We start from the raw sequence: 25,501 nt of genomic DNA on the forward strand, positions 1-25,501 counted from the left end.
CTGAAAATATTGTGGCGGGAACCTTTCATCTCTGTCTACTGTTGTTAACGATTCGATCGCAGATAAATACTTGTGACAGGCTAAAGTATAAAAACGACTGCTACTAGTCTCATTCGCAGTAATTCACGTTGTGCTCTTACATTCCGGTCTGACCACAATTTTGGAAATCGCTACGTATTCCGAAAAAAATGGTGAATTATTTGTGACAAGAAGAAGTATAAATGTCACTGTCAGTTGTTTCAAGCACAATAATTTCATCCTTCATTTCTTGAACATATTGAAGTCACGAAATCGGAGACACTCGTTACTGAGAAAGCGCGCTCTTACGTGTAAATTACAACGAATATTTCCGAAAAATGCTTAATTATACGAACCTACGTCCTTTGCCACGGCAGTTCGCCGCCTTACCAACTTTGCTACTACAGCTTTCATGCTACAGAAACTTTATTTAGCGTAATTCCAGTAGAGAGAGGCTCAGGCTGACTTCGGCAATGATGCGGGTGTAAGCCGTGAATGCATGAACTTTTGGAAGGTTTCCTGTATCAGGCTTCACAAAAATCCTTTGCATTGTTACTTAAAAGTTTTAAACGAGTTTCCATAGTTAATAGGTAAACCATCTGCGGAAAAGAGTACGCAAAGTCACTGGTAATTTCAGTTAACTCTCATGTAATACATATAAGCAGAGCCGATGTCTTGATATTTAATGATCTTTAAACTCTTCATTGCATAAAATAAGTTATTTTGGGAGAATATTGACCAAAAACTTTTTTCTGGATGTTGTTATCATTCACAGAAACAACCTAACCTAACCATATTTCTAACAAAGGAAAAATAGTCTATTATGAACTCACTTTCCAATCAGACAAGTCCTGTGGACATTCTTTAGTAACACAATCATTGAATCCAAAGCTAAAACCGCTCAATATGTTTAAAATAACAAATTATATGTTTGAATACACCACTGCTAACCGAAAGACATGGCCATACCGAAATCCAAAACCTCTTGGCACAGTTGTCGAAAAATCGGCGGGAGAAGCGTTCGGTAACAGGTCGCAGAAGCTTACTGAATAGGAAATTCGGATAAAGAACCGAAAATGACGTCACTACCGAGACTAACCTCCTGCACCGATCGGTATGAACGATATAGAATAGGGCCCCAGGTGGTCGCAAGTCCTGCACGCTGCACATATACGCGTACCTTAAAACGCGACACCTGGCAACAACTACATCATTGCTGCACCAAGTCTTATGCCATGTGGTTGCTGCTCGTTTCCCATGGCGTTATTAATAATACAGCACTGGTCGCTTTGCCCATTTTCTATAATAACGCAATATTTCAAACCAATGCAAATTTTACAAATAAAAATTACTTCTTTTTTAAAAGAAAAGAAGAAGTGCACTTAAAAACGAAAAATTGTAGCACTGCTGCTATGGCTAATTGAGATTGCATTTTTTTACTCGGATATTACGAGGGTGGTTTGAAAAGACCTCGAAATCACCACGAAGGGTCAACGTTAGCGCAAAGAGTTGTTCACGTGATATTCATTGGACTGTTGCCTGTGAACAGGTGCCACGTCAGTGCTCTTGTAAGGGAGTTGTGGCTCTGTTGTTGTTCCCGCGAAGTGATTTGCGAAGGTTGGAAAAAAAAAAATCGAGATTCGGGCAGTGGTTAAGTACTTCGTAAAGAAAAGAACGAAGGCAAAGGACATTCATGCCGATTTCCAGAAAACACTAGGGGCTCTGCTCCTTCATATTCAACTGTTGCCAAGAGGAAAAATGAATTTAAATTTGGTCGGGAGAGCTTAGATAATGATTCGCGCAGTGGTCGGCCAACATGTCACTACTCCAGATTGCAAAAGTGCACAAAATGGTCAAGGAGGATCGCCGAATGAAAGTGCGTGAAATAGCTCACGCTTGCCAGTTGTCATCTGAAAGGGGATATCACATTTTAACTGAAGAATTAGAAACGAAAAAATTACCTGTAAGATGGGTGCCGAGGCTCTTGACGCTGCATCAAAAACGCATGAGAATGGACATACCGGAACAATGTTTGCCCCGTTTCAGGAGAAACGAATAAGATTTTTTGCGCTGGTTTGTGACCACAGATGAAACTTGGGTGCACTACTATAACCCAGAGACAAAACAACAGTCAAAGCAGTGGAAACATAAAGATTCTCCGCCACCAAAGAATGCAAAGACAATTTCTTCAGCAGGAAAGGTCATGGCATCAGTGTTCTAGGATGCGAAGAGGATTCTGTTTGTAGATTATCTCCCCACTGGGAAATCAATTACTGGAGAATACTACGCTAAACTCCTCGATAAACTGCAGCACGAAAAAGACCGGGTTTAGAAACGAAGAAAGTCATCTTCCATCAAGACAATGCGCGCCCGCACACATGTGCCATCGCCTTGGCAAAATTACACGAAATAAGGTATGAATTGTTGCCACACCCGCCTTATTCACCTGATATGGCTCCGTCAGACTTCTCTCTCTTACCAAAACTGAAAATTTTTCTTGTTGGACGAAGATTCATTTCAAACGAAGTACTGATAGCCGGAGTTTACCACTATTTTGCAGGCCTGGAGGAAACTCATTTTCGAGATATAATCAAGGCACTGGAACATCGTTGAACCAAGTACATTAACCTACGAGACTACATTGAAAAACTGAAAATAAAGTTTAAATGATGTAAGTACTTTTTTTCTATTCCGTTCCAAGAACTTTTCAAACCGTCCTCGTGGTAAAATTAAAAATACACCCAGATTGAACAAATGCCGGCTATTTAGAACTAAAATACCGGTTGGTTTTTTCCCATCTCGACTATGCGGTAGTTTCTTGCTGTCGTCCTCGTGCATGAACAGTATTGCGGAATAGTTCCATGCTTTGTTTGGAAGTATTTTACGAAGTGCGGTAGCAATGAAGTCCAGTGCACTCAAGAGAGTGAAAACTGGAGAGAGCACGACAAATTTACTACATCCAAAATGTTCCGCAGAAGAGAAGGTAAATTTGACTGATATACCTACAGTTTCATTCGTGTGCTATAAAGTGGGATTGGTAACTGAGCACCTAATTTAGTAGTTGATTCAGGGTGAAAACTGATACCATAGAAATGAGACGAAGGAAGGAAGTCATCAACTGGTGACTTTCCGCTCTCGCTACCGCCGTGCCCGTCTCCTTCACCTTCGCAATCTTTGCTGGAGACAGTGAGACGATTTCTGCCCCAGCCTCAGCCCCATATCGATCGTGATAGCATACTTTTACTCCACCTTCATTAGAATTTTTCAATCTGCGTTCGGAGTCTAAGTTTATTACTAGAAGTAACAGCAATAAAAAACTGAAAACCGGTATTTCAGAAACCGGTTATTTTGAGCGGTTTGAATAGTGGAGTCCAACTGGAGACGAAAAGAACTGGTGTAACCGAAACCCGGTTACAAACAATCCTGTTGGAAGAACATCCGTAACTGAGCATTCCCGGTTCTGCGCTCATAGGCAGCACACCGCGCCTGATACAGGCGGCGCTCGGGGACCACAGCACAGCTACGACACCTGAAGATGGGCTTATAAAGGTACGAAACCGGCCGTGAGAAAATAAAGAAATTCACAACTGAAGCGGTATTTTCGACCTCTGCGAAACCAGGTTGTTTCAGCGATAGCCGCCATCTCTAAGTCTGCTCCGTAAGTGGCGCGCAGAGAAGTTCCAGACACATACGTTTTGTTTCTTGCTTGTGCTAACTGTTTATACAGTCAAACGCTGAGATTTTCGTGAAACATGGTTAAAACTGAATTAAAGCTGCAACATAGTGCCTAATTTTTGATTGCATCTGCTTTGGGCGATTAACATGCGGGCTATAGAAATAAGAATGGTAGTACATCACGTGATAACGGGATGATCTTACAAAGAACGAGTAGAATTTTCGAAAACATGAGACCGACTTTATGCCATTATCACCAGTAAGCAGACCTTAGTACGCGAAAGAGCTATTACGGCAGAAACTTTGTAACCACTTTGGACACGGTCGAGATTGTACCACGAACGCTTCACACACCCACGACGGTGCATTCGACAGTCGCGTCACAGCTTTGTGAATGTGTAATCAGGGAGTATGTGCATGGTGGCAATTCAAATTTGGGAAAAAAATTCCAATGTGAGGAGGAAGATGGTGACAAAAAGCTTCTGATAAATTACTGGTAAGCCGGGGGGGCATACAATAATGATTTTTCTTTCCTCTCTCAACTGAGTTATATACCAAACATAAGCAGTAGGTTAACGGCCGTTTTTAAACATCGATAAATTATATGGAATAATATTCATATGATTAACACACTTCCGACATATTAAGTATTTAAAAATTTGTGATCAATAAAATGCAATCTCAACGCTAAGTTAAACCGCAGCATTCCCTGAGATTTTATGCAATTCACTAAGTTCACTGTGATTTCCCTGATTTTTTCAGATAAAATATAATTCCCCTAGAATTACCAGTTATCTAGAAGAACTGCCACTCTGATGTGTACCAAATGGTTCAAATGGCTCTGAGCACTATGGGACTTAACATCTGATGTCATCAGTCCCCTAGAACTTAGAACTACTAAAACCTGACTAACCTAAGGGTATCACACACATTCATGCCCGAGGCAGGATTCGAACCTGCTACCGTAGCGGTAGCGCGGTTCCAGACTGTAGCGCCTAGAACCGCTTGACCACTTCGGCCAGCCTTCTCTTGCAGCTTGAGACCAATATTATATGTGAAAGCTTTGCTTTTCTTGTAGCAACACTATGTAAATTAATTTAAACTATTAACTTTCGCTGTTTGTGTGTTCGTGCTACTTAACAGTGATGTTGCTGTTGGCTGACTACATCACGTGTCCTATGCTCTGAATATCCGCTGTCATCGGCTGGCGAGATCACGTGACATGAGCTACGAACGGCTTACAAAAGCGCTTCGAAATCTCGACTTCAATGATTCGGAAAGTAAGATGCGGTGTTTTGCGGAATTCCAATGTGTGCTGTCGTAATACGAAAATACGCAGCGTACATGTTGCTGCACATCAAAGATATTTCCAAAACGTGTCTTTTTCCATGAGTTTCGTTTTCTAAAGTGCCGGGAAATTGTACGCCCGTGTATAAAACCATAACCATTCAAAGGATTGATAAGGGAAAATATACTGTCACCCGGGAGAAAGTGTATTTTTAACCGGGAAATTTTTTTCCTTGTCCACGTATACACCCTGTAAATCTCTCCTCTTAGCTAACTAAGGATTAGCGCCTTTTGCGTGTGCGTGCGTGTGTGTGTGTGTGTGTGTGTGTGTGTGTGTGTGTGTGTGTGTGTGTGTGTGTGTGTACCCCAATACTTGTTAGTTTTATTTTTGTTGTTCGTTTATCTACCCACGTCCGTGGAAAATTACTATACTAATGTTTTCCAATTTGTACTGAAATAACGTTTTCCTTATTGGTCCAATAACTGTAGTCTGGTGAACGAATTAAAGAAAAAGAAAAAAAGCAATGATGAGGAAATTATTTGAAACCGTTTTCGGTGGAATTCCTGTAGTGCATCTTGAGTCGTAATCAACGGCAAGCGCTAGTTTTCGCACAACGGATTCGTTACGCGTGGTGTTCAGCAGAATTATTGCCAACGCATGATATTTTCAACAATTTTAACGACATATCTTTCCTGAATAAGATTCATAGAAGAAATGTCACTGTGGCAATCCTGCATTCGCACGGTGATAGTGGCGTTCTGAATTTCTACGATTCGAATGTTTCTACGATCGAAATCATCGTAGGGCATTCACCAAATCCTACTGAAGAAAAAGCATAAGAATAAAATTTAAGACTATGAAAATTTAAAAAGATTTTAACCCTTGAAAATACCACAAACAAATATGTAATTAACTACACGACATTGTGGAACGCAGTTGTAATTTTACAATTAATGTAACGCCCTTGTATCCCCTAACTGGATTAGAGACATTCGTGTAGTAACCTATGGAAATGGGCACATAAATAACAGAAAACAAAATAAATAAAATCAATAATCGAGTTTCGGACACGGGGAACGAAAGTGAGAAGCCGCGAGCTAGCCACTGCGTCAACTTCTCGACTGACATCTTACGTGCGCTAAATGACACCTAAATTAAGTCGAAAATATTGACAGTCGTTTACTCAGGAACGGTCGACTATCTACCGATAAGCCTCCACGCAAATTCGTCCTCTTGCATTGAGCGAATTTTCTGGGAAATCACGTTACTGCACTTGCCGTGTTTTTCTCGAGAGGCGAAGATCGGAACTGCACGCAGGACATTGGCTCAAGTCGTTTACTACCAAATACAGATAGCTTTAACTTCCAGTAGTATTCGAACCAGCAACCTCACAATCCTATGTTACGAACTTAAGCTACCGATGCAGCTTTACGAATAATGAACCCTGCGTATAAGCCACCTGCTGTAGACCGAATTTTACCCTGTACTGGAAAGTTACTTTATAAATTACGTCAATACCTTTTACACATCGACCCCTCAGCCACATGTAACGTCATGTACAGTAACTATACGACTATCATTTCTATTTGTAGTTGATATGTAGTTTATAAATTTCTGCTGCACTGACAACATTGAAGACTTCAGACGCGGTGCAAAGTGAAACTAAGAATAAAAATTTCTTCCTAAGATTGCGAAATTACATCGAAAAAAACCGGTATTTGGGCTATAAGAGATAGGATTGAAGATTTGATCTACTGGCCGGCGAGGAAGAGACAGAAATAAGAGGCAAACGACAAATCAGACTAATAAATATACAGAGAGACACACACAAAACGTCGACGACGCGATGTTTCTGATCGCCTGCGATTCTCCTACTACAGTGATAAAATGAGGACCGAGTACCGCAAGAGAGATTAATTCTCATTGCCCCACGCTCAAGATGCAAAAACGAATTATCAAACTACCGCTCCGTTCCGGTTAATGAGAAATTACTGTACACAACGAGGAGCAAAGACTCCAGAGTTTCGAAGGTCCAATTACAGGACCATACCGACACGCTGCTCTTTAATAGCAGTACTAGAGTCTAAATGGCACTAAAGATCAACTCTCAGAAGCGCGTTTATTAAGTGCTCCTGCCTTATTCAGACGTTTGAGAAAAATGAAACAGTTTAATCAAAGGGACGGCAGACTCACAACTAGCGTCGAAATAAATAGACACTAAACTTTGGTCGTTTCGTTAGCATCCTAGCAAAAACGTGGACTAACGAGTATAGCATTAGTCTTTATCCATGGCAAGTTGAACACCAGAAAATTAAAAACTCATACTGTGTTTTTGATACTTCTTTACGTCACATTCAATCCTGCAATTCTTAAACTGTGGTTTAAAACAAACTCTGTAAGGTCTCTTTAAATCGCTGAGTAACGAAAAATCTGCGACCTCTTCACAACTTTTTATCTACGTGCGCTGTTGCGGTATCACTGCGAAAATGCCATAGTTTCTTTACTCATCGTGGGGACTTACGTGTGCGCTATGATTATCCTTTATATAAACACATCGACACGAAACCTTCTGTGAAAGTACTCTCTTGGAAAAGTTTCACGACGTCAGTTACGGGCACATACTGAGACAGACTACAATTTCTGTATTATAGCCCACACAGGTTAATTTTTATTGCTTTCGATATTTATGAAACATCCATTGAGTGCGTGATTCCAAATGTTTTTTTTAATTGGTATTATTCCGAATACATTAAAGATAGCTCACAAACCTCATGAAGCTGCCGTCAAATTGATATTTACGTCACGCCCTATTTAGGGGCCATCAATCTCGGAAAGGGAACCGTCCAGCGTAAATTTCTATTTATGCGTTCGTGTTTGCAAGAGCCATCAATCATCGACGATCCGATATCAATTATGGGATATCAATTATGGAAACAGAGTACCTGGCCTTATTTTGTTTTTTGGGAGGGAAAAATAAGGCAATATCGAGCAATGAGATCGGTTTTTGCGAGTAAACCGTCGGTAGTGGAACGTACATGCGCCTGATTTGAGAGTACAATTCAAAAAATACGCATCCACACCTTGAATTTGATGTAGAAGTACGGAGTAAGCGCTGATTTTATTGCTGGGCAGCAATTACTGTTTCTGTCCGTGTTACTTGTTGTAATCGCATTTGTTCTCCCATTGTCGTTCGTACAAAATACACGTGCCCAAGAGTTATCTTCGGCGTAGGCATAAAGAAAGCAGACGTATGACATCTGCAAATAGATTATCGTGGAAAAAGTATCAGTGCGTAACGAAACAGATGCAATGATTGGCCAGCAGTAGCGTATGTTAATAGTTTAAATTTCATAACACAGTTACGTCAGTGCCATGTTATCAGTATTTTCTGACGCTAATGTTCAAATGTGTGTGAGTTCTTAAGGGACCAAACTGCAGGGGGGGGTCATCGGTCCCTAGACTTACACACTACTTAAACTAACCTACGCCAAGAACAACGCACACACCCATGCCCGAGGGAGGACTCGAACCTTCGGCAGGAGGGGCCCCGCAGTCAGTGACATGGAGCCTCTAACCGCGCAGCCACTCCACGCCGCTTCTGACGCTATCTAGAACTGAAATACGAGTTGCTATGCAGAATGACAACGAATTAAAGGGAAGCACGCGGCCTGATGGCTTCGGAAGTGCTGCTTGCAAATACCACCTTTTTCCATCTATTATTCTATGGTTAAAGTAAAAACTGCATTCTTTAAAGTTACTGCTGGATATTTTTAACTCTTCTGCATCTACATGGATACTCTGCAAATCACATTTAAGTGCCTGGCAGAGGGTTCATCGAACCACCTTCACAATTCTCCATTATTCCAATCTCGTATAGCGCGCGGAAAGAATGAACACCTATATCTTTCCGTACGAGCTCTGATTTCCCTTATTTTATCTTTGTGATCGTTCCTCCCTATGTAAGTCCGTGTCAATAAAATATTTTCGCATTAGGAGGAGAAAGTTGGTGATTGGAATTTCGTGAGAAGATTCCGTCGCAGCGAAAAACGCCTCTCTTTTAATGATGTCCATCCCAGAACATGGAACATAGTACACCGTACAACATCGAATCGCTGCACTATTTACTAACTAATGACTGAACACTTGGATTTAAAAAATCTATATAAATAAAAATGTAAATGTTCGTTTTTTCAAAATCATTTATCTACGAAAGTCCATCACCGATTGCTTTGAATTTTGGCACAACGTCGCATTCGAATACGCGCGCCTTTTTAATTTAATTTGTGCTAAGTTCCTATGAGACCAGACTGCAGAGGTCGTCGGTCCCTAGGCTTTCACACTACTTAATCTAACTTAAACTAAGTTAGGCTAAAGGCAACACACACACACACACACACACACACACACACACACACACACACACGCACGCACACACGCACACACAAACGCGCGCCCGAGGGAGGACGCGAACCTCCGACCGTGCAAAGACGCCTCAGACTGCGCGGCTAACCCGCCTTTTATTTTCTCATTTTTCAAATATAAATAATACATAAATAAATATGTAATATACAAATATAAGTAACTCAAAGTACTCCACCTATTTACTTCAATTTTTACATGTTATAATTAACGAACCTAACCTAACATATATATTGTACTAGTATTCTAATCATATATTACAGATTATTTACTAATCGACAAAGAAGATCAAAGAGTGTCTCAGATCGGCAAAGGGTAAAAGGGACCCATCTGCAAAGTAGGGCATGCGGAAAAGTTTATGTTGGAAGGACTGGACCATCAATCAACACCAGGATCACAGAACATAGCGACATTGCAGGTTGGGACGGATGGAGAAATCGGCCGTTGCAGAGCACGTGCTGCGCGAGACCGGCCACGAAGTAAAATTCGCCGACACGGATCGGTTCAAATGGCTCTGACCACTATGGGACTTAACTTCTAAGGTCATCAGTCCCCTGGAATTTAGAACTACTTAAACCTAACTAACCTAAGGACATCACACACATCCATGCCCGAGGCAGGATTCGAACCTGCGACCGTAGCGGTCGCGCGGTTTCAGACTGTAGCGCCTAGAACCGCTCGACCACTCCGGCCGGCGCCGACACGGAAGTTCTGGTTGTAGAGAAGAGCTATCGCACCCGTTCGTTCAGAGATGCTGTAGAAAGACACACACGAGGATAACTTCAACAAGAGATACTCAAGGTCAACGGATCCTGATTTCCCGTGCTGCAACGAACGACCGTTGCAGATGGCAAGAGGAGAACCGCACAAGAAATGACCGCGGAAATGAAATGAAAGTATGGCATTGTTGGCCGGGAGGCCCCATTCGGGGGAGTTCGGCCGCCGTATTGCAAGTCCTTTTTAGGTGACGCCACATCGGTGACTTGTGAGTCAGTGATGATGGACACACAACACCCAGTCCCCTGCCGGTAATCGAACCCGGGCCCCCTGCGTAGTAAGAGGTAACGCTACCGCTACGCTACAGAGGCGGACACGACCGCGGAAAAGCCTTTGGACGGAGGCGCGCCAGGTACATACAGCTTGCGGCCGCGAGATCGGCTCCAGTCCACCACCAGCAATGGAGGGTAAAACATTGACAACGTCAGCCACAATGCTGTGCTGGCGATACGACAAAAACATCAGCAGACGAACGTCGGGCGAAGAACGAGAGACAGAAGTCAACAGGCACTCCGATTATCATTTTATAGGGTGCTGTATTGCTGGAATATAGCGCCATCGGCGTTGTAAAGCAAGGGCAGGACTTAAGCATTTCCAGCGTCTCCCAGTTACCCAATCACTTGAGCGAGTACTTGCTGTCGTCGATGACAACTCGTGGCCCACAAACTTTATGACTCTATTTCTTCCAGTTTACTCTCAAACACGCACACAGGAGAATTAAACAGAAATGCCGACGTCTTGGGTTGCAATGGGTCATACACTGTTTTCTATTTTTATATTGCTAATTAGCTGAGTGGATGTTGTCCGGAGACCAAAAATTGAAAGAAGTCACTACTTTTCGTGAGAGGTTTAACCGTGAATATTTTCCCGGCATAACATCAACCACTGGAGTAATACCCGACCCGTCCTGCGATTGTACCAAATCAACAAAAAGCAACATTAACCACACACTGCATTTACACTACGGGAAAGAAACAGAAAATGGTTTTACAAAATTTAAATCGCCTGAAAAAAAAATTGCCATCAGTGGTTTCATTGTCCTCAATCTTTGAGCAATCTTATTAATATTAAGATTCAAGCAGTATAAAATTTTCATCTTACATGATAATAGTGTACATTACGCATGATAATGCAACTATCTTGTTAGCGGTTAGGAGTATCTATATCTAAAGGAACTATAGTCAAACTGTCTACTGGGACTGAAATTTTCCTACGACTTATGATTTATTTTAAACGTATTGCTGAAATGAATTTTAGTGTAATGATAAGATTTTATTGTGCTTCATAGTTGGATTGATTGACTAAACAGCATAAAAAGTTCGAAAATTCTCTTTTATCGTGTTTGTTTAAATTACTATACTGTGCATAAATGATTGACAGTAAGTTCATTTATTACTGAAAAAGTTAGACGTAGTTAACACGACTGACTTACGTTCAGAACCCTTTTTTAGTCTCAAACATTTAATTAAATTGTTTGTATAAATAAGCCTTGTTACTGTAATTATAGATGTCGTGTAACTACAGAAAGTACTGTAATTATCTGTACTTACTGGAATAAGTAACCCTCCATAAATGTGGGTAGCGTAAAACGTATAGAAAACATCGTCGTAGAAAATGTGTCACTCCTTCACTCTATGACTGACATTCTTAGAGTAATATGATAGTAACATCGAGGTCATACGTGACTACGAGCACAATAGATTTTAATTGATGCAATGTTCTCATGGTATATGGAAATTATAATTACCTGTGATGTTTTACTTGTTACTTTTTTAAGTTGTGTACGCATCATGCTGTCATATTACAATAAAACGGTTTATATGATGATCAATTGATCATGTTTTATGCAAATATTACTGCAACTTCGTTTTCGTGTGTTTATACATCAACAGGCTACAAGTATAACCACTTACTGTAAAGTTATTTCCTTTGTAAAACAGACAGTCTCAGGATGGTCCAATTTAGATGTAAATAGGTTGCTGGACAATAAATAAAATCCAAGTACAGCTGTACACAGAATGGAACTGGTCGAATATTAACCAAGAGTTGCTTACATTTGTTACATGCTGTCAAGGTAGTCGTTTCAAAGCATCATTGGGAATTACGTTACCAGTCATTCCAAGCGTGTATTTGATCTAATTGTAAACGTTTCTTAACTGTAATATCGAGGATTACTATCTCTGTTACTTACTAGCGTTATTGTTTAGCTCCCTTACCATATTTCATCAACTAAGTCTTTGCATTAAAGGCATGCAACCATAACATTCATATATGATTTCCCATTATTTCAATTAACATATGTACTTTAATCAAATTTTTGCAAGGATTCAGCCTTGAGCCCATCATAATTTCGCGTTTTTCTTTGTTTTGCTCATGCATCTTTCCGCGACATTACATCCTCATCAGTGGGCTTCTTTTGTATTCTTCTCAGCACCATACTTGGTTGCTCATGATTCTACCTGTCTTAAACAGTACAGCTGGTGTTTCATTCGTAACACAGTTTGTCATCTGCAGTTTTATTGGTGGTAGTGCTTTTAACATAACCAGTCCTCTATAAAATGTGGTCAAAAAGTGCAGCCGCGCGGGATTAGCCGAGCGGTCTTGGGCGCTGCAGTCATGGACTGTGCGGCTGATCCCGGCGGAGGTTTCAATCCTCCCTCGGGCATGGGTGTGTGTGTGTGTGTGTGTGTGTCTGTTCTTACGATAATTTAGGTTAAGTAGTGTGTAAGCTTAGGGACTGATGACCTTAGCAGACAAGTCCCATAAGATTTCACACACATTTTTCAAAAAGTGCACTTCGCGCATAAGTGCGTCGAAACGAAGGTAAAATACATCACACGTTCTTTCTCCTAATTACTACCTAAGAACGTCTAATGAAAGCAGCAGTGCGAGAAATTTGACTCATTCAGGTGGAAATCTTTTATCTGTCCAGTTCTACTCGAACCTCTGAAACTTATCGTACTGTCGTTTATTAATTTCTCCAGATCAAACTGGAATGGCTCCTGCCGTCACCAGGAAGTGACGTCGGTATACATCAGACACACAACCCAGCTGTTAAAATCTGAAAAACAAAACGCAACAGGGATAGTGTTTAACCCTCAGAAATTATCTAACGCACAATCTCTTCCAATACACTGGGTTCAAGATAAAATGAAGAACTAGACTGCAAAATACAACAAGAAAGCAGAGGAAGTTTATTTTATTCACTGACTTCGAAACACTCCGACGCAATGACGTATAAATTTCTAGTAAGTTAGTTCTCATGACAACGTGTTTATATGCTTATTTCATATTTCCAGTTCTTTTATCCATAAGGCAGCTTCAAAATGATCAAACAAGAAAAATCAAAACGTTACCATAAATGAGCGAAGACAGGGTCGCAACAAATGGTTCTGCTGATGGATTCGGCGTACATACCTGTAAACAAAGATTGAGGTTAGTTGCAAAGGACAACTGATTCAAGACAATGTGTGGCAGACAGCATTACATTATATGTTAGTGAACGCCTATCACTTTTGAGATCATTGTTAGATTGTATTAGTCTGACAGTAAAAGGCTGTGTTTATGGGTCAATATCGGACCTATTTTCTAACGCAGTCCCCTGTGAGATTAACGGACTTCGTTCAACAATTTACCAGCAGTGATTCGTGCCATGTGTGCAAGTAGCCATTTACAGCTACGATAAACTATTAATTAGACTTAAAATTTAAACCTGCAGCATATTTTTGCTGCTGTGACACTAGGTGCATGTCGGAAGGTATCAAATCTGGTGATCACGATGAATGCTCCAACATTTTCATACTTCAGTTTTCCAATTGCCAAACCACCTTGTGGACAGATGCGTTGTCCTGGTACAGCATTTTCTTTCGTAATGAGGGCTGTTATCAGGTACGCTTGTCATCTTTGAAGACCGAATGACTTTTTCCCGGAAAAAATAGGCCCGTAACTTTCACGGCAAACGAAATCGACTTTACCTTCTTGCTGCACGGCCACGCGTGGAAGCCACGTTTGATGTTTTCGTTTTGAATTCAATGCATGTCATACGAGGGCAACAGTTACAGATTTTATACATCAAAGAAAGTAATGTTTGGTATAAAAGGCACCATCGTTTCTTAAAATATTCGTCTTCAAATCACCACTGCTGCGCGCGTGCGAATCAATTAGGGAAACATTTTCACCCCTTCAACAGTTCTGGGCGTGAGGAAATTCGTTGTCTGCGATTTTTTACACAATGGTACAAAAAAGAAGTCTTTGGGTTATACAACAGTCGTATGTGGCCACTGAGACCGTGACTCAACGCCTTTGTCCGTCAAATAAGCTGTCTGACGTGCTGTGTCACAGCTAGCATTCTCTCGATGAGGAAAGATGCGACGTTTTCAGTTGTTTTCCCGAGTTCATAGATGACTGTGGCGGTACGCTACTCTTAAATTTCCCTCTAATGAATGGAATATATCACATTACGTACGGTTTGTGGCTCACGCCAAAAAGGCCTTTTAGAAAGCACAGCGAGGCAAAACTCGCCAATTCTGTGTTAGCCACTGCTTGGTTAGGACATTAATGTTGTTTCTCTCTACTGTCATTATTTCATAACTTAATTGTGGCACACAGTAGTAGTCAGGATGTATTTTTGTAGATGTCATACGTAACGTGAAATCTGCATTCTTCATTAACAAACAGTGCCAGTTAAATTTGTCCTTCATCAACTTGGTCGATCTCAAAGTACAAGTAGATCACCAAAGAATATAATGAGGAAATCATTTACAGTGTTCACCGCAGGACGTGCAAGAGGATGCGGTACACTTACAACTTGTGACATTATTTTATACCATTCAGCAGTAACTGTTCTTCGAACCTATTCTCCAGCGTAACCAGAAAAACAAGCGACCATTATTTTTGAAAACGCTTCGCGATCGAACAATTTCCTTCGATTTCGCTTCGTCTTAGAACATCCGAACAACTGACTGTTTTAGTTTTTGGCTCGAGCGAATATATCAAAGTTTTGTTTACAATTAGGACGTTGTATAAGGATTTAGAATTCCCTCGGCTGAATGTTCTGAACATCTATGCCCACAAGAGACTAATTTTCAGCTTCGGACAAACTTAACATAATTCAAGCAGGAACGAATTTATTGCAGTACTCGACGTAAGGACGGGTGAATCACAAGGTCAGTCCCATACCGATCCTTTCCAATCATGTTGCGCGCAGCATCATTATTTAATTTATTTTTTTAGAACAACAAATTTTGTTCGACTTTCATAAAGTTCATCGTTTGTGGAAGCACGACCTCAACGAAATTTTCCAAACCGATTGTAAACAGTCTCTTAAGAAAGTGACCGTTAGAAAGTTGAACGACGCGATGGGAGGCAGCAGTGATGAGTGAGACCTTCACGAAAAGCATGTGAAAACATTCGCGTGAAATTTCTACTTCTTTCCTAGCATTTTCTTTAAATGCTAGTTAGAAATAAACTAATCGTTAGTTCATGAGCTGCAGTTATTTAAACAGTAATAAATGACATTTAAAAGAACAGCAACACCGTATCTCAAAAGCGCACCTATTGATCCTTTGTAAAAACTTGTAAGGCGAGACTCGTAGCTACGTGATATTTGCTGCTCACAAATCACAGTGCGGTATTGTTTTTACGATTCTCGTGTCAGGAAGGTACACAGTTATCTAACACTACGTTATACAAAATTGGACCAAAACTTAGCCACTTCTAATGCTTGATACAAGTCATCTTCCTTGCAGACCTTTGGACTCTGTTAACAATGAACATAATACGTTTAGCTGTCTCATCTTCTGCACAGTCGCACATGACATTGTCACATTTGTCGTAGCCCATCTTGGCTGTTTTCTGATACCACTGCCCATTTCTAATATCAGTTTGTCCTACGGCTTCCACGTCAGCCATCCCTTGTCATGAACAAGTGTCAGAGTTTCAGATATTCTTTTCCAACCAGGGGGAAGGGTGTCCTCTTCCTGGATTTCATTTTCCATTTACTCCCTTTCCTTGTTCGCAACTTTTTCTCTTAGCGCATAAGGTGGAGCATTTTCTGCCCGGTGGAGTGACACACAGTTGGAACAGATTTTAAACAGCATTTTATAAGTCTTCATTTGTCGTTGAGAGTTACATCCCCAAATATTTGGCGTGACTTGATTCTTACCAAACAGGGTACGTGCATTTTGCTGCGGTTTAGCACAGTGCCACTGCAGAATTTCGAATTGGTTAGACTACACCACCGTACTCGGAACCAGTTTCCTAAGGAGATTGTTATTAGTGGAAAATTTCAATGCTTCTCGTATGCAAAGGATGTGTCAAGTGTCTTTCCTAGGGATTTTGGAATATGTCATTGTTATTTCAACCCCTGACCAGACTACGTTTAATTTCCAAATGGTTTTCCAGTCTGTCAAATGGAAACAACGTACTTGAGTCTCAGATGAATTTGATTTAAGCTGGTTTGCACTGCGGTATCTACACAGTCCTTCAAGACCATTATTGGGGGCGTTTTCCATTGATTTCAATCAAGTGTGTGCTCTGGTGCATTCACTCAAAGACAAAAAAGAACGCACCGCGAAGGAATTATCCGGATGGGAAGAAAAGCGGTAGATGTGATGGACATGTACTGTCAAACAAATGACTACAATTTCAGAAGAAATGGTTGATTTACTAAAGACAAAAAGAGTCCTGCACTGGAAAGAAATGACACCCCAGACCATCACTCTTCGTTGTCAGGCCATATGGCGGGCGACAGTCAGGTTGGTATCGCCCCGCTGTCCCAGGTATCTCCAGACACATCTTCGCTGATCATCGGGGCTCATTCCGAAGCGGGACTCGTCACTGAAGACAATTCTGCTCCAGTCAATGACAGCAGACAGCGGTGGGAAAGCAACTTGACTCTCACCCGCCATATGGCCCGATAACTAGGGGTCATGATCTGGGGAACTATTTCGTTTCCTAGTAAGACCCCTTTGGTTGTCATCAGTGGTACCCTTTACATAACAGCGATACGTAGACGATATTCTACACCCCGTTTTGTTGCCCTTCATGGCGAGCCATCCTGGCGACACGTTTCTGCAAGATAATGCGCGACCGCATATGTCGAGAATTTCTACTGGTTGTCTTCGTGCATGCCAAACCCTACCTCGGCCAGCAAGGTCGCCAGATCTCTCCCCAACTGACAAAGTTTGGAGCATTATGGGCAGAGACCTCCAACCACCTCACAATTTTGACAATCTAATGCGCCAATTGGACAGAATTTGGGACGATGCCCCTGAGGAGGACATCCAACTGCTATCGATCATAGCCGAGTTGCTCGCACAAGGACGAGAGGTGGACCAAGATATTACTGACTAACTCAATTTGAGAAGCTCTTTCTCTTGAATAAATCATCCAGTTTTTCTGAAATCGTAATCATTTGTTTGTCTGTCTACGTACACAACATATGCCGATTTCTGTCCCCTTGGACTAATTCATTCATGAACCCGCCAGGTTAGCCGAGAGCGCTAATGCGCTGCTTCCTGGATTCGGGTAGGCGCGCCGGCCCCGGATTGAATCCGCCCGCCGTATTAACGACGAGGGCCGGTGTGCCGGCCAGCCTGGATGTGGTTGTTAGGCGGTTTTCCACATTCCTCCAGGTGAATAGCGGGCTGGTCCCCACGTCCCCCCTCAGTTGCACGACTCATAGACATTTGCAGCACATCTGCACTTTTTCACGATTTACACTAGACGCAGACAGATGGGGTACTCTGATACCGTCCCAGGGGGTACGGGATGGCGGCAGGAAGGGCATCTGGCCACCCCTTCAAATTAACAAAAAAAAAATGGTTCAAATGGCGCTGAGCACTATGGGACTTAACATCTTAGGTCATCAGTCCCCTAGAACTTAGAACTACTTAAACCTAACTAACCTAAGGACAGCACACAACACCCAGCCATCACGAGGCAGAGAAAATCCCTGACCCCGCCGGGAATCGAACCCGGGAACCCGGGCGTGGGAAGCGAGAACGCTACCGCACGACCACGAGATGCGGGCTCAAATTAACATGCCAAATGCGATTTAACCTGACCCCGCGCAAAATGCGGGACACAGGCGCAAGCGATAGAACAGGACTAATTCATTCATGGTGTTTTTTTTCCCCCCCTTAGAGTGTATACTGAACAGGAATCGGTCCAGTACTCTTCCTTCGTGGAGACAACTCTTCTCTAACCTCCATAGGCTGCGCGGTGGTTGAAAGTCAACGCAGAACCTACGATTCTGCAGAAGAATGGCGGTGAACTCTGTGATGAAGATGCCCGGCGGTGAACTCTGTGATGAAGATGCCCTTTACGGATGTCTTAGCCACAAAAGACAAAAAAATGACTGTTCTGTACACGACGTACTTTGACCTTCCGAGGCCACAAAGACGCCTCGGTACGTGACGACCGCCAGCAGCCGATAGCAAGTCAGAAGCGGAGAGCTCGCGTGGCAGCCGCCAGCACCCGTCTGAACTACGGTGGCGTGACGCCTGCAGCAACGGCGGGAACGCCCTCCTCGTGCGACGAGCACGCCTCCTGGTCACGCGCGACCTACTCTGACTAATCGCTGCCCAGCGCGGGACGTGTCCACCCTGTCTTCGCGTATCGTCCAGTCACCGCCTGGGACGCGCAATACCGATACAGACTTTCAGAGCGACAGTCTATCGTGACTTCAGGCATCAAATATGCAAAGCAAAGTTGCGTTTGTGGTGTAACTCCATACTTGAGCAATCTTCTTCTACACTCCGCTAGCCACCTTATGGTGTGTGACGGAGGGTACTTTGTGTGCCAGTGTCAGTTCCCTGTTTTCCCATTCCAGTCACGAATGGTTCGCGGGAGTTAACGATTGTTGGTAAGCCTCTAAAATTCTCCAGTTTAATGGTTTCTCACGAGATATACGTAAGAGAAAGCAATCAACTGGTTGACCTTTCTAGCGACGTGTGCTGTCGGAATTCTTAACAATGAAACACACCTTGATTCAAACACTTCTCTGGTAAGGTCTGCCACTACGTTGGCTGAGTATCTTCGTGACGCTTTCGTGCTTTCTATAGCAACCTACAACGAAACTTCTTTGGATCTTCTTTAGCCGCTCTCCATCACTCCTAAGTTTTTTTTTTTTTTTTTTTTTTTTTTTGTTGTGGTTTTAGGGCGCACAACTTCAATGGTCATTAGCGCCCTGACTACTCTAAGAATGCACCGCGAGGCACAAGTTGACCACAACAACTAAAAGGGAAAACACGATAAAAGACAGACTGACAGGCATAGGATTAAAAAACAGCATCATCAAATGTCCTTAGCGAGGTTTGTCAAATTGATAAAACGAAGAACACGAGCAGCTGCTCGTGGGTCATCCGCTAAAATGGCATCTAAAGTATTTGGCAGGTTAAGATCGAGGCGCAGTGTGTTAAGATCTGGACAGGACAGTAAAATGTGTCTAACCGTCAGAAAGTGCCCACATGGGCAGAACGGCGCCGGCGCAGCCGTCAGCAGATGGCGATGGCTGAACCGGCAGTGTCCAATTCTTAACCGGGCTAAAGAGACCTCCTCCCGCCGAGAAGGGCGTGAGGAGGACGTCCAAGCCACGGGAAGAGGTTTTAAGGCCCGAAGCTTGTTGTCGGTAAGTGCAGCCCAATCGGCATGCCACAGAGATAAGATGCGCCGACAAATCACCCTGCTAAAATCGGACGAAGGGACACAACAAGAAGCTGTCCGAGGCTGGAGGACCGCAGCCTTGGCCGCGGCATCTGCAGCTTCGTTCCCAGGGATACCGACATGGCCAGGAACCCACATAAAGCTAACTGGAGAACCGACGTCCACCAGCTGCTGAAGAGAGCGTTGGATCCGGTGTACGAAAGGGTGAACCGGGTACGGATCACTGAGGCTCTGGATGGCGCTCAGGGAATCTGAGCAGATGACATAAGCAGAATGTCGGTGGCGGCAGATGTAAAGAACAGCCTGGTAGAGGGCAAAGAGCTCAGCTGTGAAGACCGAACAATGGCCATGGAGCCGGTATTTGAAACTTTGTGCCTCGACAATAAAGGAACACCCGACCCCGTCATTGGTCTTAGAGCCATCTGTATAAATGAAAGTCATGTCGAGGAACTTCGAACGAAGTTCCCATCACTCCTAAGTGGTACGCATTCCAAATTGGCGAGCTATATTCATGATGTAAGAAGGTAGCAACTCCAGAAGTCAGTAACGCTTTGCAGAAAGATCTACAGAGGACTCATAAATGGTGCACAGCGACTGGCAGTTCACCGTGACCGAAAATGTAACATACTGCGTATAAATAGGAGGAGAAATTCACAACCCTACAACTACACTATTTAGTGACGACGAATCGGTGGAAACAATAACCAACGAAAATCCTGTGAATGTATGTATGGAGAGACATTACGTGGAACGACTGAGCGAGGTGGCGCAGTGGACTCGCATTCGGGAGGACAACGGTTGAAATCCGCGCCCGGCCACCCTGATTTAGATTTTCCGTGATTTCCCTACATCGCTTCAGGCAAATGCCGGAATGGTTCCTTTGGAAGGGCACCGCCGACTTTCTTCCCTAACTCGGTGGGACCGATGACGTCGCTGTATGGTCCCCTACCCCAATCAACCAATAAGTGGAATAACCACATAAAACAAATAGTAGGAAAAGCAGACGCCAGACTGAGATTCTTAGGTAGAATCTTAAGGAACAGTAATGGATCCACTAAAGCGGAGGCCAACAAAGATTTTGATCGAATGATTCCCACGTATTGTTTGCCAACCAACCTCATCAAGTAGGACTGATGGAAAAAGTAGGAAATATCCACGGAAGAGCTGCGTGTTCCATCACGGTGTCGTTTGGGTGGCGTGAGAACGTTACATGGATGCTCAACAAAATCTACTATTGAAATTTTGTGAGTGTACTTTCTCGAAAGAGTCTGAAAACATATTACGTATGTCTCGTAAAATGACCACAGTGAGAAAATTCGAAGAAGTACAACTACAGCTAATAAAGAGGCTAATCGACAATCATTCTTCCCACGCGCCATTCCCGAATGGAAAAGGAAAGGCGTGTCAGTTAATGGCACCGGAAGTACCCCTCCGCCACAGTCAGGTGGCTACGGAGTATTGATGTGGATGAAGATTCAAGTATTGTTCGAACGAGAGTTTTGTAACCTACCTCCTACATTTCCTGAGGATTCTTTGAATGAAACTGTTTAGCTTCTGCCTTGCCTGCGATTGGTTTTATGTGGTGTTCCACTCCAAATTGCTCCTAGATGTTTTATGGAATTAAAAGCTTCCGGTGATCGTTCTGCAATCGTACAATTATACAATAATAGGTCTTTCTGCCTATTTGTGTGCGGTACGGTACATTTAGTTATATTGAGAGTCAATTGCTACTTGCTGCACCAAGGTTTTCCTGCATTTCGCTAAGATTTTCTGTCTTTGCAACTTCTGTGTATACAACAGCATGTAATTATTTTTTAGTTTATGATTACTGGATAGTATCAACTGAAACAGATGTATCTTGCATAAACTGTAAATAATCGCATGAACGCCTCTAGAGAAGTCCGTTGGAATGAATTCAACGAATATATACTGTACGCCACGGGAGAAATTTTATACCATGGAAGCAGAATATCTTAGCTAGCAATAGCGGAGACAAAATATCTACAAGTTATCTACTTATAAATACTAAATAAGCGGACAGCAGCTCGTCTCCTTGTCTGCCGGTGAAGGTGGTCCTGAATTCGTTGCAGACTTAGATCAAAATTAGAACTTATTTTCAGTGTGTATTATCAAACATTTACATACAATTCAGTTGTTTACAAAGTGACTGGTCAAGGGGCGTTTCTACTGTGTATTGTCTCTCGATAGATCTATTATATTTTACACGTTTCGCAGTTTATTCATCCTCAATGCCACACCGTAAATTTTTTGAAAGCTGTCAACCCATGATCAGTAAATACAATAAGCTCCCGGTTATGAAGGTACGGATTATCCGTAAATAGTTAGGCGTATTTTGAAAAGATAAAAATGAAAACGGACATATTATGTTACAATAAGAACGAATATTTGGGCTTAGAATACGCTACTATGCATGTGACTCATGTTTTACCACCAGACATCCATGAAATATTTTTCTGTTGTTTGTCGTTTGTTTTCTTCAATTTATTGGTTTTCGTGAGGTACCCATTCAGCCAGCTCAACATTGGAGCGTCAATTACGATGATACGAACGTAGGGACAGCACACAACACCCAGTCCCAGATTGAAGATTTCCGACCCTGCGGGAATCGAACCCAGGCTCTTAAGCTTGGTAATCCGCCGCGCTGATCGTGCAGCTACCGACAGGACAGCTTGCCCCACCATTCCGTAGGAGCAAAGGTTGTTCACTTCCAGCTCACTTACATCGAGCATTTGGCTCTATCGAAGATGAGATCTACAGTCAGAAAAAGGAGTGAATGAAAGCAGAAACAAAGAAAACTTGTAGAATTATTCCCAGAAAGTTAACAAAAAGCAGGTAAACGAAATAAGTGTGTATTAAGATTAATTTTTGTCTACCTCGGTAGCTGCGCGGTAGATTATTACGGACAGGGGCCCGTGTTCGATTCCCGACCGGATCGGAGATTTTCTCCGCTCGGTGACTGAGGGTTGTGTTGCTCTTATGTTCGTGTCATCATAAATTAAATTACACTAGTGAGATGTCTGAATGGGCACGGCTCGAAAGCCAATAAACTGAACCAAAGAAAGTGTACTTTTGGAAATAAATTGTAGGTTTCTGCGGGTAATGCAGCTGGCTTTGACATGTGACATGTTATGTAAATACAGTAAACAGTAATTTCAGATAAAAGCATGTGTGATCTGGATTATCTGTGGTTTACGATTATCCGTGGAGTCTCGCGTCCGCATTTACTCGGATAATCGGGAGCGTGCTGTATTTCTCACATACGCCATGAGTCGTAAAGAAATTAATGCGTTAAGAGGATTTTTCTCGCAGATGTCTGGCACCGCAGACAGATGAACGCCGAACAACTGAATGAAACAAATTCGACGCGTCACACCGTACAGTAACAAAGATGCACATAGTCGTATTTACACAATATATGTACACAAAATATTAATTTATGTATGGGGCAATGAAGGACACTATCCTAGAAATAAATTAAAACCGTTCCCGCCCCCTCCCCACCCAGCCCAATTACGATCAAGATTTGCTTGGTTTTCAGGTGAATATGGGAACTGATAATCCCCTCCCGTTTATCTGAAACTGTAAACTCTGTTTGCTTCACTATCAGCTCGCCCGGTATTCGCTGAAAACAGTTGCGATTCTATAATGAGCTCGATCTACTATAGCCAGCTCTACTGTTTGGAGTAGAGGATTTCTTTTTTAAACAAATCACAACCGAACAGACATATCGTGTACTCGAACTCAGCACTTGTCAAGTAAGTTGTCACCTTCTGTGTGCACGTCAGCAAGTACACATTCAGATATAAATTTTTTGTCTGGGACAGACAGACCCAAGGTAAAGTTAAAAATAGTTACCAACGGGCAGTCCTGGTCCACATTTTCGAGAGGTTTCCCTCGGTTGTAAGGAACTGGAAACCATTCCTAAATCTCCCCAACTTGCTGGCTGAAATGTTCCTGCCACTACAATAGGTCATTACTCAAATGTAGAGAACGAAAAGTGTTTAAAAATGAGTGGAATGTATTAAATTAGATTTAAGAAATAAAAGGACATTATGGAAATACTTTGAAGTGTTAAACATTTGTTTCTGAAAAATGTGGCCATGTACTTACACGGATTCTAGCTTTAAAGCTGAGCATTGTATCCCGTAGAATAAATATCTATGGAATATTTCATACTCTCCGCCGGGACCAGCCGCATAGTCCATGAGTGCAGCGCCCCAGACCGCTCGGCTAATCCTGCTACTTGCAGGTGCTTGCGCTTGGGCATTTGCTTTCACAACTTCCTTGGTGACTTTAATTACTAATTGAATGCTATGAAGGTAGGTGACACGTAATACTGCGAGCGCTGGAGGAGCTACATCTAGGTAAAACTGCTTTACTCAGACAACATCAAATCCTCCTTATTAATTACTCACTAACTGCTCCTCTGCTTGTCTCCCCATTTGCTATTTTGTATAAACGGCGCCATCTGTAAACATTTTTAACCCACTCGAAGGACACATCTGTCTTTCTTTGATGTCACAAGGATTACATTTTAGGTACACCATCGGCCTTAAGAATGCTGACCCGCGAGTGGAAGACAAATGTGCATTACGCGTCTTTTTATCCACGTCTATTCTTCTTATGAATATCGCAGTCTTCGATCGGCGCTACGTCGGTACTGAAGCCCTGTGGTTCTGTGTGCAGAACTGATGCTTTACCAACATGCTGCTCCAGAAATAAGTAAATTGTAAAGGTCACAACAAATGTAACGGCGATGACAAGTTGACAGATTAATATTGTTTAGGACAGCGTTTCGTCGGAAATATAAATGAAACAGCACTCGGAAGCGACAGAATCAACGTACTCGTTCAAGAACCTTGAATTGCTCTGGGAAGCCTGTGACGCAGAACTGTGAGAACAAAAGAGGAAAAGAAATGACAGCTGTGAAGCGGCAACATCCCAATCCAGCACAAGCGCTGAAGGCGAGCCGGCGAAAGCCGGATTATGGGGCTGTCGGATTTCGGAACGTGCCACTCTCGCTGTCAGAGGTAAGCTGATTTCTGTCCAGGAGCCTCCCCGCGTACACACCGGTACGAGTGTGTGCACAAGCTGCTTTAGCAGCCACCTGGGCCCGCGGCTGTTTGCGCGGCAACGTACACAGTGGCACGCGCCACGCTCTCTACACTGGCAACCAGAGATAACGTGGCCTCCTTGTTTGCTCGCGTCTTCCTCTCAAAAAGTGGCGCACTTGACTGGCGACAGCTTTATGTGTCGGGATGATCCCCGTGCAAGCATATGGTATAGAACTAATCCCGGGGAGACACACAACGCAAACAGTAGCCTAGCTCGCGTGGACCTCCTGATGTTTTCATCAAAAATACACGTTCATTTCCTGGCAGTTTTATCAACAGTTATTGCATTTCGTCAAATCGCCTTTAGCGCAACTAAGCGAGTCACTTAAAAGTCGCGCACAGGACGAGCCACCACTGCCAGTATAGAGATAGACAGCAGTGGTTGATTTTACAGTTGACCGGCGTGGCAGGGTAGCCTACATTGAAATAAGCAAACGCTGATCGTAACGTAAGTGGTAGCGGAGTATAATCGCATTTAAAAATGTTAACAATTCAGAAACTAAAAACAGAGTGAGTTCCAGAA

Source organism: Schistocerca serialis, chromosome 4, assembly GCF_023864345.2.
Source record: "Schistocerca serialis cubense isolate TAMUIC-IGC-003099 chromosome 4, iqSchSeri2.2, whole genome shotgun sequence".
Lineage (NCBI taxonomy): Eukaryota > Metazoa > Arthropoda > Insecta > Orthoptera > Acrididae > Schistocerca > Schistocerca serialis.